General features: G+C 45.7%; 1 long non-coding RNA gene across 1 annotated transcript in view; it reads left to right on the forward strand.

Annotated features, from left to right (window-relative positions):
* Window positions 1-15264, forward strand: part of LOC142311460 (uncharacterized) — a 61636-nt gene that overhangs the window by 29735 nt on the left and 16637 nt on the right. Inside the window, exon 2 of the long non-coding RNA XR_012754273.1 lies at window positions 9205-9306. This is a non-coding gene — a long non-coding RNA (uncharacterized LOC142311460). The remainder of the gene's footprint in view (window positions 1-9204; window positions 9307-15264) is intronic.

The raw sequence follows: 15264 nt of genomic DNA on the forward strand, positions 1-15264 counted from the left end.
GAGATTATGGGCGGCGCTGTGATTGTCATCAGCAGCGTCATCCAAGTACCTGCCCATAATCTCGTGCCCGCGCTTCTCACTCTGCCTCCACCGTTATGCGCAAGCACTGTCCATATGAACCACGTTACCTATTACCATGGGCGCGAGATTATGGGCGGCGCTGTGATTGTCATCAGCAAAGTCATCCAAGTACCCGCCCATAATCTCGTGCAAGCAGTAATAGGTAACATGGTTCATATGGCCAGCACTTGCGCATAACGGTGGAGTCAGAGGGAAAAGTGCGGGCACGAGATTATGGGCGGGTACTTGGTTAACGCTGCTGATGACAATCACAGCGCCGCCCATAATCTCGTGCCTGCGCAATCACCTGAAAAAGCGTTCACATGCGCAAAACTTCGGGAGGACAGTTACATGAGGAAGGCGTCCTTGTGTATGTAAATGAGCAATGGGGGACTGCGTAAAGCGGCAGGAGGGGGAATAACGGACGCCAGACAGCCCGCCCCCGTGACCATAAAAACACATTTGCATACAAAAAGGTAAGACTTCATAAAGTATTTTTGTAGGTCTCAAAGGGGGCACAATAACAACAGGAACCTTTCTAGAAGCAGCCCAGGAGCTGCAGAGGGGAATCTATTACTTTCATTGTGAAATTTCTGCTGACATGTTCCCTTTAACTGGTAGGGGAGCCAGGATAAAGCAGAGCTGAAGCTGTTGGGAAGCTAGGACCCAGCAGCTCTGCTCCACAGGCAGGAGACCACTGATCGGTAATAGAAGCCTGCAGATGTCACTCTGCATAGGTTATTGTCACTGCTATCTGCAGGAGATAAGTGCTGATTGCACGGTCTCCTCAGCTTCCTGATTCCCGTGTGTCTGCAGCAGTGAGAAGCCGGGGAGTCAGAGAACAGCTGCAGACACACGCAGGCTCCGGGACTGGGGGGGGTCGGCTCTGGTGCAGGGGGGGGTGGGGGGGGCTCTGCTGCAGGGGGGTCGCTCTGCTGCAGGGGGTGATTCATACCTCAGCAGCAGTCACAGGAGTAGGTGCGCGCTCGGCTCTGTAATGAATAGTAGAAGGGAGAAACAGCGAGGCGGGGCTACAGTGGGTGGGTGGAGCCGGGACAATCAGCCTCACGGGCGGGACCCGGGATCAAAGGCTCAGAAGAGGGACTGTCCCGCTGTATCCGGGACGGTTGGGAGGTATGCACACATAGGTGTCAAGACTGCATCATCATTCATAAACACAGACTAAATGAAAAAAAAAATGTCTGGTTCACAAATGTTTGACGCCACAAAGAATGGTAACATGTGGTCTTAAGACAAGAGGCGTACACACATGGATTAAGTCTTTAATATGTAAATATGTACAGAGAATGTTTTCCCTGGGGTTACAGTTGTGTGCTCTCAAATATAGTTACATAGGTTGAAAAAAGACCTAGGTCCATCCAATTCAACCTTCCTCCACCACCAATTCTACATTTAGTCATTTATAACCAACAATGTTGTGTGTACTGAGGAAATCATCCAGCCCTTTTTTTTATTTTTTTAAAAAAAAAAAAAAAAGCTGTTTATAGTGTCTGCCATTACTACCTCGTGTGGTAGGGGATTCCACAGTCTAGCTGCTCTAACTGTAAAGAACCCTTTCCTATTTAGCTGCCGGAATCACCTTTCTTCCACTCGCAGTGAATGCCCCCTGGTCCTTAGTATTGTCCTTGGAAGGAATAAGTCATGTGCCAGTCCTTTATATTGACCACACATGTATTTATACATATAAATGAGATCTCCTCTGAGACGTCTTTTTTTCTAAGCTAAACATATCTAACTTTTTCAACCTGTCATCATATGGGAGGCCTTCCATTCCTTGTAGTAGCCTTTGAACTGATTCTAACTTCTGTATGTCCTTTTTAAAATGTGGAGCCCAAAACTGGATCCCATATTCCAGATGCGGCTTTACAAGTGATTTATAGAGGGGTAACAATACATTGGGATCCAATCTCTCTTTTTATACACCATAAAAATCTTGTTTGCTTTAGCTGCTGCCTGACATTGAGTGCTGCTGCTCAGCTAGAGAGAAGGAAGAAAGAAGGAAGAAGTTCCCCCCAATTTTGATATCCAGCCAAAATTAAGCAGACGGCTGGGGGCTGGTATTCCCAGGCTTGGGAGACCCGTGGTTACTGGGTCCTTCCCAGCCTAAGAAGAGCAACCCGCAGCAGCCCAAGAATTGGTGAATCTATTAGTTGTGCCAATCCTAACACTTATCAGGCTCATCCCGTTTGACTTGGAGAGGTGGCAATCAGGGTAATAAAAGGAGTTAATGACAGCGGTGATTTGACAAAAAAACAAAAAAAAAAAACAAAAAATCACCGTTGCCACGAAGCTCTGGATTAGCAATGGGGAGGGGTCCGAGACACCCCTACTTACTGATTGTCTAAGTGAAAAAAAGAAATAAAAAAAACCCAGAAAAATCCTTTTAAAAGAACAAAACAAAAAAAAAAAAAACCTCTCTTTCTCTAATTTATTAAGCTCCAAAACACCCCTACAGGTCCAACGTAATCCACACAAGGTCCCACAATTATCCAGGCTCTGGTACATTTGAGGTCGCAGTGAGTGGTCTCATTAGAAAATGTGAGCGCTGACTGTGAGCTGCTGAACACACTGAGCTGCAGCGGGGATGTCACTGAGTTCACCTAAGGTCATAGCTCGCAGTTAATACAGTACCGCAACTGTGACTTCAGGTGAACTCAATGCCGGATTACCGACTTAGGCTGTGTGCACATCTGCAGAAAACCGTACCAAAAAAAATGCAATGCGGTTTTGAGGAGTTTTTCTGGCAGGAGATAGACATTTGTTGAAGAAATTGTGTCTTCTGGTGTTTTTGTCTGACACACATGTGGTTTTGACACTTGTTTTCTGCCAAGAGATGCAGATTTGGTGCAGAAATCTGCATCTCCTAACAAAAACGCATTGCATTTTTTTAGTGCATTTTTCTGCCAGGAGATGCAGATTTGATAAGGTAGGAAATCTAATAAAGGCACATCCATGATACAGTAAAAAAAAATTATAAAATGCTTTCGTTGAAGTCCAATAAAAAGTCTGTACAGAAACGACCAGCTGTAACCTCAGGTCAACTCCCTGACATCGCCAATCTCATAGCTTTGACTATCAGGGTGTCCTGCAGGCTGCAGGGATCAGTCAAGTTGTATAATGTGATGACGCACTGTGACCCCAGATGGATGCAAGCGCATCTAAATGGATGGGCCAATTCTGGGACGGCTGCAGGCTGCTATTTTTAGGCTGAGCAGGGCCCAATAACCACGGGCCTCCCAAGCCTGAGAATACCAGCCCCCAGTTGTCTGCTTTATTTTAGCTGGGTATCAAAATTGGGGCGAAACCCACGTCGTATTTTTGCTTATTTATTTAAATAATTAAAAAAAAAACCCTAATGGGATCCCTTGTATTTTGATACAATGCAAAGATAATGCACACAGCTGGGGGCTGCAGCCTCCAGCTCTCCGCTTTAGCCCTATGCAATTTTTTCCAATTATTTATTTTTACACTCTACTCTGGGAAGCCAGGCAACTATTGTGAGGGCAACTAATCACAGACACTGGCAGAGAGGTTGAGCAGGGAAAGCAGTGAATACTTATGGGTCCACTCTTTAAATTTCATGAATAGTGTGACAGCTGCATGGAGACTTGGTAAGTATAATTGTCCTGCTTTTATCCCCATTTTGCTTCATTTTTTTTTTTACATTTTTATCTGGGTGGCTGAACTCGAACAGTAACAGACTTCCCTGAGAACTCAGTGTATGGGGGTTCACCCATCACTAGACAAAAACACTGAAGATATGAGACTTTGATTCAATTTAAAATTAGTCAGCTTGTATACCACTGTAAATTTGGTGTGCCCTCTAAATAACTCAACACACAGCAATTAATGTTTAAGCTGCTGACAAAAAAATTAAGTACACCCCAAAGAGGCAATGGTCAAATTGTGCCCAGGTAGTCACATGACACCGGGGAGTGAAAATGGCTCAGTGTTACAAGGTCTCAGGTGTGAATGTAGAGCAGTTGTGTTAAATTTGGGGTTATCACACACACACACACACACACACACACACACACACACACACGTCTCTGAAAGTTCAACATGACAATCTCATTGAAAAGGATTCTCTGAGGATCGGAATAAGAGAATTCTTGCTCTATATAAAGGTTGCATAGTCTATAAGAAGACTGCCAACACCCTGGAACTAAGCTGCAGTGTAGGAGGTGGTCAAGTCACGTCCTCTGATACGGGGGAAGTGTTATTGTATTATAAATATAATGTATACTAGTGTGTATTTAATGTAAAATGTTCTTATGACTGTTCTGCTGCATCAGCGATGTAGCAGGGCTGGACAGGCGCGACGGTCAGCGCCATCTAGCGATCTCAACTTTCATACGTTTTATTGCAAGTTAAGTGCATGTGATCGGTGTCATGATCAGAGGTTGTCTTTTCAAAATGGATGCATAAGTGCTGCCAGCATTGCAGCAGAGGTTAGTGGTGGTAGGTCAGTCTGTCAGTGTTCAGACCAAACCAGACCAGCCGCATGAAATTGGTTTGCCAGGCTGTCGTGCCAGAAGAAAGCCTCTTCTATAGATGAAGCACAAGAAAAACACAAAGCAGACGAAGGACATGAATTACTATACAGGGGTCCCCAACTCCAGTCCTCAAGGGCCACCAACAGTGCATGTTTTCAGGGTTTCCTTAGTATTGCACAGGTGATCATTTAATCACCGGCACAGGTGATGATTCCAACACCCATGCAATGCTAAGGAAATCCTGAAAACATGCACTGTTGGTGGCCCTTTAGGACTGGAGTTGGGGATCTCTGTACTAGAACCATGTCCTGTGGTCTGAACCAGATGAGGAGTACAAAGATGAAAAGTATCATTTGCTTAAAGTGAAGCATGGTTGTGGGACTGTCATGGGTTGTGGCTGCATGAGTGCTGCTGGCTATGGGAGCTACAGTTCAACGAGGGAACCATGAATGCAAACATATATTGCAATATATTGAATCAAAGCATGAGCCCCTCCCTTCGGAAACCAGGCCGCAGGACTACTTAACAGGTTAATGACTCCAGCTCCATGATGACACTAGGTCTGTGATGTTGTCATGGAAGAGTGGAAAAGGGTTCCATTGGCAATCTGTGAAGTACTAGTGAACTCCATGCCCAACAGTTAAGGCAGTGCTTGTAAATAATGGTGGCCACAGAAAATATTGATACTTTGAGCACAATTTGGGCATTTTTACTTGAGTGTACTCACTTTTGTTGCCAGCAGTTTTGATATTAACCTCTTCACCCCTAGGCCCGTTCTCACCTTCAGGACCAGGCCATTTTTTGAAATTTTGACCAGTGTTACTTTGACAGGTTATAACTCTGGAACACTTCAACGGATCTCAGTGATGTTGAGATTTTTTTTTTTCGTGACATATTGTACTTCATTATGGTTGGAAATTTAGGCCAATATTTTCTGCGTTTAATTTGTGAAAATATTAGAAGTTTGGCGAAAATGTTGCAATTTTCGAAATTTGAACTCTTAAACCATCGTTATGTCACACAATAGTTACTAAATAACATTTCCCACATCCCACAATTTTTTAAATAATTTTTGTCAGGAAATTAGAATGGTTCAAAGTTTAAATCAGCAATTTCTCAATTTTCCAACAAAATTTACAAAAACATTTTTTTGTAGGGACCACATCACATTTGAGGTGACAGGCCTAAGGGACAGAAAATACCCAACACTGACACCACTCTAAAAACTGCAGTCCTTACACTGCTCAAAACCACATCAAAGACGTTTATTAACCCTATAAGTGCTTCACAAGAGCTAAAGCAATGTGGAAGGAAAAAAAAATGATTTTTTTCCCCAACAAAAATGTAATAAAATTAGCCATAAATGTAGCATTTTCAAAAGGGTAATAAGAGAAAATGCTCCAATAATTTGTTGTGCAATATGTCCTGATACCTCACATGTGGTGGAAATTTACTGTTTGAGCGAATGGCAGGGCTCAGAAGAAGCGCCATTTGAATTTTTGAAAGCAAAATTAGCTGGAGTCATTAGCGGACGCCATGTCGCATTTGCAGAGCCCCTGAGGTGCCTACACAGTTGAGCTCCCTCACAAGTGACTCCATTTTGGAAACTAGATCCATCAGTGAATTTATCTAGATGATTGATGAGCACCTGGAACCCTCAGGTGCTTCATAGAATTTGATAACGTTGAGACGTCAAAAAGAAAAAAAAACAAACATTTTTTTACCTCAAAAATGTTGCTTTAATACCAAATTTTGCTAATTCACTAGAGCAACAGGAGATATTGCACAACAAATTTTATGGTCCATTATATTCTGAGCACGCCATATATGGTCGAAAACTACCATTGAGACACAGTACTAAGTGAAGAAGGGAAGGAGTGCTATATTAGGAGTGTAGATTTACTTGGAATAGTTTGCGGTGCCATGTCACATTGGCAAAGCCCCTGAGGTGCCAGAACAGCAGAAACCCTACGCAAGTGACCCCATTTTTACTAACTGCACCCCTCAATGAATTCATCCAGGGGTGCAGTGAGCATATTGGCCCCACAGGTGTCACAAAATATAATTATTTTTACCACTAAAATGTTTTAACCCCAGATTTCCCATTATCACAAAAGGGATTAGTGGAGGTGGGGGAGGAAAAAAAACAAAAAAAAAAAAACAGCCCTATTATGCATTACACATTTTCTCCTGAACTTGGCAATACCTCACATATGACTGTACAGTATTGTTTGGCTGTACTATAGGGCTCGAGAGCGAAGGAGCACAATATGATTTTTTTCACACAGATGTTCCTAGAATAGTTTATGGACTCCATTTGGAGAGCCTCTAAGTACCAGAACAGAAGAAATCCCCTCATGTGACCACATTTTGGAAATTAATCTATGGGTGTAGTGACGATTTAATCTGTCCAAAACACCCATGGTGTCAAACGAAGTGAATGTTGAAGAATTAAAAATTGCAAATAAGTCCTTGTTGTGCCCAGTACATTGTGCCCAGCTTGTGTTTCTGGAAACCTGCACCCCATACAGTTAAAGGGAACCTGTCAGCAGAAATTTCGCCCAAAACCTAAAAGATTCCCCCTCTGCAGCTCCTGGGCTGCATTCTAGAAAGGTCCCTGTTATTATTGTGCCCCATGTGAGACCAAAATAAAGAGTTTATAAAGTGGTACCTTTTTGTATGCAGATTCTGTAAATGTGACACGGGGGCGGGCTCTCTGCCGTCCATTATTCTGCCCCCTGGTCCTGTATGCCGCCCCCCATCGCTCCTTTCCATAGCTGATGCACCGCCCACTGCTCCAGCCATCCCCACGCATGCCCAGTGCCAGTCTCACGGGACTGAGCAGTGTGACCGCTGGTGACGTGTGCGCAGACAAGTGATTATGGGCGGGGCTGTGATTGTTATCAGCAAGTACCCGCCCATAATCTCGTGAGCGCGCAAACCTCTCCAGCGGTCACACTGTGCTCAGTGTAGATGCTAGACTGTATGGGCTGCTTCCAGGGATGACGTCCCTTTTGTCACGTGATAGGGGCGTGTTCAAAATACTATCACGTGACAAAGGGACGTCATCCCTGGAAGCAGCCCATACAGTCTAGCATCTACACTGAGCACAGTGTGACCGCTGGAGAGGTTTGCGCGCTCACGAGATTATGGGCGGGTACTTGCTTATAACAATCACAGCCCCGCCCATAATCACTTGTCTGCGCACACGTCACCAGCGGTCACACTGCTCAGTCCTGTGAGACTGGCACTGGGCATGCGCGGGGATGGCTGGAGCAGTGGGCGGTGCATCAGTTATGGAAAGGAGCGATGGGGGGCGGCATACAGGACCAGGGGGCAGAATAATGGACGGCAGAGAGCCCGCCCCCGTGTCACATTTACAGAATCTGCATACAAAAAGGTACCACTTTATAAACTCTTTATTTTGGTCTCACATGGGGCACAATAATAACAGGGACCTTTCTAGAATGCAGCCCAGGAGCTGCAGAGGGGGAATCTTTTAGGTGTTGGGTGAAATTTCTGCTGACAGGTTCCCTTTAAGCAGGCGCTCCTCACTACAATGCCAAACCTGTGGATGCTAACTGTGGTTTAGGAACATTGTGGTACTCAGAAGGGAGTGGGGTAGGGTATATGGTTGTGCAGTTTTTGCTAGATTTCTATTTTGAGCAGGGAGCCATAGCCTTTGTGTTGCCAGTAACTTGGAAGCCCCCTATATTTCCGTTAACCGATGACGGACCTGAGTGGGGACTTGTGTTTTTGTGGGCTGAGTTGAATGTTATTTGCAGGCAATTTTGGTACAAAACATTTTGGATCAGTTAACACTCATCTTGTGCTCTATGCTGAACACTTACTAGACGTGAGGTCAAAGTGACTCCCTCTGCCTCATTACAGTGAATTTTCTGTTGGGAACTTTGTCTGAAAATTTTTCCACCCCCCTAGAGATTTAGGGTATATGCACACGATCCGCACACAGTCTCCTGCGGAGAAGCAAGTTGCCCTTACCCAGGATCTGGGTTTGGGGCGTCGTGGAATTTTGCTCTATTTTCCCAGTTGCGAACACTCATGTGCACGCATGCATAAAATTGACATGCTGCAGCTTGGGAAGCTGTGCCGCAGGTCAGTTTAAGCTGAGGAGAAAAGAAGCACAGTGGTCATGGAATTTCTATAATTCCCATCCACTGATTGTACTACAGAATGAAGCGTTTTGGACGATAGAAAAAAAAAAACACGCCGTGTCCAAAACGCTGCTATTACCCATTGTGGGCACACACCCTTACACGTAATACCTTATGCATGAGCCACACATGCATCTATTAGTAGTAAAGCCAATTCTTCACTTGCTGATGATTTGTTCTATTTTTTACGCCGCTCACCTCTCGGTGTAGGTGATTAGGCGGCTTTATTCCTCCTGTAAGATTACAGGAATACCAGATTTATATAGTTTTTTTTTTTAGGTTTGGCAACTATCACACTAAAACTTGCAACATTGAATTTTGAAGGCTAGTTTTTCTTTTTCCTGCCGACAGTCATACGAAGGCTTTTTTTGTGGGATGAGTTGCAGTTTTTAGTGGTACCATTTTGAGCCACATAATATTTTTTGATAATTTTCTATTCTGCTTTTTCCTAGGCAAAAGCGAGAAGAAACAGCAACTCCAGAATAGCTTTTTCCATCTCATTTCTTATGCTGTTCACCGTGCTGTAAAAGTGATCAGACAGTTTTATTCTTTGGGTCAGTACAATTAAAGCGATACCACGATCATGGATTTTTTTTTAGAGGGGGGAAGGGTTGTCGCTTTTTACATCATAAAAACTGTTATAGTTAAAATAAGTTTTTAGCATTGCTGTATTCTGAGACCTACAACTTAATTTTTTCGCCTATGGAGCTGTATTGCGGCTTGTTTTTTTTGTTGGACAAGATGACCTTTTCAGCTGTACAATTTTTATTTATATATGATTTTTTGATCGCGTTTTATTCAACTTTTGTCAGCTGTAGAATGAAAAGATATTTTTTGCTACTTTATGGTGTTCACTGAAGGGGTTAACTAGTGTGACCGTTTTATAGATCGGGTTGTTACAGATGCAGCGATACCAAATGTGTACTTTTTTGTTTATTTTCTTTTTATACAAATATAATTAGTGGATTATTTTTTGTTTTGTTCTTTATTTTCTTGGGTGGAGGGGGGTGGTTTAATTTTTTTTCGAAAAAAAACTTACTTAGCCCTTTATTAGTTTACTGTACTCTGACCACTGCAGAAAATTGCAGCTGCAATCAATCACCGCAGAACATCACAGCTATCAGAGATGCACTGAGGAAGACAGAGTGATCATGCTGCAGACATAACAACGATTGGGCCCTAACGATTATATTGTGGGGGTCCCCATCGGAGGGGAGATGGTGTGCAATCCCTCTCCCAATCCCCTAACTGCTGTGAGCAGTATGAATCGTGGCATATAGGGGGTTAAACAGCCAAGGAAGGCACAGGGCCAGGGCTTGGTTGTTGGGTAAGCAAAGTCCCCGGCGTCAATCGTGGGTGCACAGAGTCCTCGCGATTGCCAGGATATACTGGTATGTCCTTGGTCAGTAAGTACATGACAAATAGGGCGTACTGGTACGTCCTTTGTTGGGAAGGGGTTAATGGTTGGGTGTTGAGTTAGGGTGTGTGTGTGTGTGTGTTTGTGTGTGTGTGTGTGTGCTCTGCATTTTTTTTGGTGCATTTGTCACAAAAACACAATTGTTATACTTATGCCAGCAAAGTTTATGAAAATTCAGAAATGCTATGCACGTATTGGTTATTTTTCTCCTTGCAGATAAAAAATTGCAGCATGTCAATTCTTGAATCATTTTTCCTTGCATTTTTCAGTCTTTCCACCCATTCAATTATGAAAAAAAACACCACACCAACAACAGAAGACCCCATTTTTTGTTGCATTTTTCTGCCAGAAGGTACAGAAAAGTTCTGCCACCAAATACTCTGTGTGCGCACATACTCTTAGAGGGTACACCAAATTTACACAACTATACAAGCTGTACACTGATAAAATGAAAAGTAGTTGCAGTTTCATATTGCCAGTGTTGTCTCATGAAGAAAAAATATTTACAGAAGTGTGGGTGTGGGGTGCTCACTTACACAGTTCTTGAGAAGGCTACTTTCACACACCAGTTTGTGCTTGATGCAACGGATCCATCTCAGATTGTGTAAAAAGTGATGCGACGGATCCGGTAAAGTGAGAGTGAGAGAGAGACCATCATCACCGCACAAACACCGGCACTACCACCCCCATAATCACCACACACGCAGGCACTACCGCACGCATCATCACCGCACACACACCGGCACTCCCACACGAATCATCACCGCACACGCAGGCACTCCTGCACGCATCATCACCGCACACGCAGGCACCCCTGCACGCATCATAACCGCACATACACCGGTACTCCCGCACGCATCATCACCGCACACGCAGGCACTCCCGCACGCATCATCACCGCACACGCAGGCACTCACGCACGCATCACTGCACATACACCGGCACTACCGTACGCATCATCACTGCACATACACCGGCACTCCCGCACGCATCATCACCGCGCATGCAGGCACTACCCCGCACGCATCATCACCGCACACGCAGGCACTACCCCGCACGCATCATCACCGCACATGCAGGCACTACACCCGACATAATCACCGCACACACACAGGCATTACCTCAGTGACGTCCTCGCTGACAGTGCGACCCCCTTCAGTTGCTGCGTGGAGCTGATAGTGAGCGGCGGTGTCCTACGTTGGACCTGGAGGGGTGTTTGGGGATTTTAATAAAATGGTGAAAGAGGGTGTTTTTTGTCTTATTCCAAATAAAGTATTTTTTGGGTGTATATGTTTATTTACTTTCACTTACAGGTTAATCATTGGGGGTGTCTCATACACACCTTGCATGATTAACCCCTTATTACCGATTGCCAGCGCACCAGGGCAATTCGGGATGAGCCGGGTAGAGTCCCAGGACTGTCGCATCTAATGGATGTGGCAATTCCGGGCGGCTGCTGGCTGATATTGTTAGGCTGGGGGGCTCCCCATAACGTGGAGCTCCCCATCCTGAGAATACCAGCCTTCAGCCATGTGGCTTTTATCTTGGCTGGTATCAAAATTGGGGGGGGGGGGGGGGACCGCACGCCTGTTTTTTTTAATTATTCATTTTACTGTACGATATAGACACGCCCACCGGCGGCTGTGATTGGTTGCAGTGAGACAGCTGTCACTCAGCGTGGGGGCGTGTCTTACTGCAACCAATCATAAGCGCCGGTGGGCGAGGAAAGCAGTGAATACGAGATTGAATAATGGGCGGCTGGCATTTTCAAATCAGGAGAAGCCACCACAGTGTGAACGCCGTGCAGCGCCACACTGGTGATGAGTGAGAGTGAGAGAGAGTGATTGTTTTTCTGACAAGCAATGAATTTATATCACTTCTGGGCATGCTCAGAAGTAAAAACCGAATCCGGTACATGCTTCCGGTGTTTGATGCATGCCACCGGATTTGGTGTGCATAGACTTTCATTATGCACCATGCCGCACAGCTATGCAGTTTTTTGCCGCTGGCAAAAAAAAAATTCCACTCTGCGTCCTGTGCGGCCGCTGGAGTGACGATTTTTGGCACAACAGGCAAAAAACTGATCAAACGCGAGTACATGCGGCACAATCCAGCGCTAATAAAAGTCTATGAGGAAAAAACGCACCCGGCGGCAAAAAAAAAAAAAACAGAAAAAAACAAGCGTTTTTCTTGCAAAGCGCCGCATTGTGCTGCACAGCAAAAACCTGATGTGTGAAAGCAGCCTAAAAAAGGAAAAAATACCAGCACCACAGGAGATTGCTTCCTCCGCCCTCTACAGGGACAGGAACACAAGAGGTTAAAAACCCCTCCCCTTCCCAACCTCTCCAGTGGCTTTTCAAGTACCACACCAGGATGAGTATAACCCCAAGTTTATTTATGCTTGAGAACTACATACAATGGCAATGTCAATGCACACGAAATAGAAAACAAAAAGGGAGGGAAATAAGGGTGCTGTCATGATGGATCCTGGAAACATCATTACCGGTAGATAGTAATTCCTATTTTCCAGGACCACATGACAGCACCACAGGAGAGTACCAAATTAACATATCCTCAGGGGGGGACGACAGCTTGGAGCATCTTTCTACCGAACGAGGTCTAGTGGGAGGACAGGATATCTAACTTGTAGTGTCTACAAAAGGTGTTTGGACCTGACCAAGTGGCTGTTTTGCAAATCTGGTCTAGAGAGGCCCCCGCCCTTGCCGCCCATGTGGTAGACAGCGATCTAGTGGAGTGGGCACTAAGGTGATCTGGCGGGGGTCTTTCCTGCCAATTGATAGGTTGAGGATATCGTGGACCTAACCCACCGAGAAAGTACAGCCTTAGAGGCCGACTTTCCCCCATTTTTACCCCTGAACTGAAGGAATAAGGTGGAGTCCAATCTGCAGTTCCGGGTGGCCTCCAAATAGCTCAGTACTGTTTGCTTCACATCCAAGGAATGCAGTGGCTGTTCCTTCTGGTTCGTGTAGTTGTGGCAAAAGGATGGTAAAACTACTTCCTGTTCCAGGTTAGCAGAGGGCACCACTTTGGGACGACACGTTGGATCAAGTTTCAGAACAATCCTGTCATCCAGAATCTGAAGATATGGCTCCCTGATAGACAAAGCCTGTAATTCACCAATCCGCTTAGCCGTGGTGATGGCCACTAAAAACACCGCCTTGAAGGATAAATGTTCCATTGAAAATGGCAGACAAGGGCTCAAACAGAGAATCACAACAAGGCCATTGAGCACCAAGGTCAGATCCCAGGGAGGTACTGTGGGCCGAATTGTAGGCCGAAGGCGCTGTATCCCCTTCACGAATCTGGCAATCCAGGGATTGGAAGCCAGTGGCACGTCAAAGAAGACGCTGAGTGCCGATATCTGGACCTTTAAAGTGCTAGGTGTTAGACCCTTGCGGAATCCCAGTTGCAGGAAATCCAAGATTTTCGGAATATTAGGTCGAGAACTGTCATCAGGTTCTTCACCCAGAAAGGAGCAGAATTTCTTCCAGATCTTCCCGTATATGGTCCGGGTAATCTGCTTACGACTTGCCTGGATTGTAGAGATGACATCAAGCGACAAGCCTTTCCTTCTCAGGAACCTCCCTTCAAGATCCAGGCCGACAGCTGAAGGTGATCCAGGTCCTGGTGAAGAACTGGACCCTGGCTGAGGAGATCGCCCGTCAAGGGAAGTAGGACCAGATCTGCAACTGCCAGGTTTCTGAGTAAAGAGAACCAGCTCCGCTTGGGCCAAAACGGGGCTATGAGAATCACATTGACTCAGTCTTGTTGAATCTTCCGGAGTACTCTGGGGAGCAACGGCAGGGGCGGAAAGGAGTACACCAGACCCATGGACCAGGGTTGGGCCATGGCGTCGATCGCAGCAGAAGCATCCCGGGGATTCAGAGAGAAGAAAACTTCCAGTTTTGCATTGGTTCTGGACGCAAACTAATCTACCTAGGGTTTTCCCCATCTTCTGACCAGATCCTGAAAGACACTGTCCTTCAGCTCCCTTTCCAAGGGGTCGATCGTGCGCCTGCTCAGGAAGTTCGCAAGATGGTTTTCAGAGCCCCTGAGATGAACCGCTGATATGGAGAGAACCGAGCGTTCTGCCCACTGAAAGATCTTCGATGCCAGAGCCTGCAGAGGTGGGTGGCGAGAGTACCCCTGATGGCAAAGGAAGGCCACTGACGTAACATTGTCCGATAGGACCCGAACATGTTGACCCCGGAACAAAGGATGAGCTGCCTTCAGAGCCTACCAGACAGCCTGCAACTCCCTGAAATTAGACGACTGGTTTGACACTTCTGGAGGCCATCTGCCCTGAAAGTAAAGGGAGTTCACATGGGCGCCCCAGCCCGTCTGACTTGCATCGGTCGTGAGCGTTACGGACGGCGAACAGTCCCACAGAACGCCCAATCGAAGATTTTTCCTGCACATCCACCATCTTAAGGGTACTTTACATGCTGCGACATCGCTAGCGATCTCGTTAGCGATGTGAAATTCTAGATCGCAAGTACGATCTTTCGAGGTCGCACATAAGTCATTTTACGCATGTGCGATCTCGAAAGATCGCACTTGCTATCTAGAATTTCACATCGCTAACGAGATCGTTAGCGATGTCGCAGCATGTAAAGTACCCTTTTGACCTTGAATGACCTGAGGAGTTAGGGAAATCTTGTAATGGAGGGACCAGCGGGATCCCACAGTGTATGACAGGATTAGTTTTTGGAGTGGTCTGGAGTGGAATTGACTCCAGCGAACACATTGGATGCAGGAAGTCATCATGCCCAGGACGCTCATGGCCTCACTGATGGAGCACTGCTTCTTTCGGCTGAGGGCTTGGATTTTTGACCTGATATCTTCCACTTTTTGAGATGGCAAAAAGAATGTTCGCGCATCAGAGTCCAGAAGAATGCCCAGAAACAGCTTCCTTGTCTCTGCCGTGAGATTGGACTTTTGATCGTTTATGATCCAGCCGAGAGATGTCAGCAAAGTCAAGGTGGTGGTAATCGTCCAGGAGAGTTCCTCCGGGGAATCCGCCAACAGCAGAAGGTCATCCAAGTAAGGGACGATGGAAACGGATCTTCTCCGG

The sequence above is a fragment of the Anomaloglossus baeobatrachus genome, chromosome 5 (assembly GCF_048569485.1).
Source record: "Anomaloglossus baeobatrachus isolate aAnoBae1 chromosome 5, aAnoBae1.hap1, whole genome shotgun sequence".
Lineage (NCBI taxonomy): Eukaryota > Metazoa > Chordata > Amphibia > Anura > Aromobatidae > Anomaloglossus > Anomaloglossus baeobatrachus.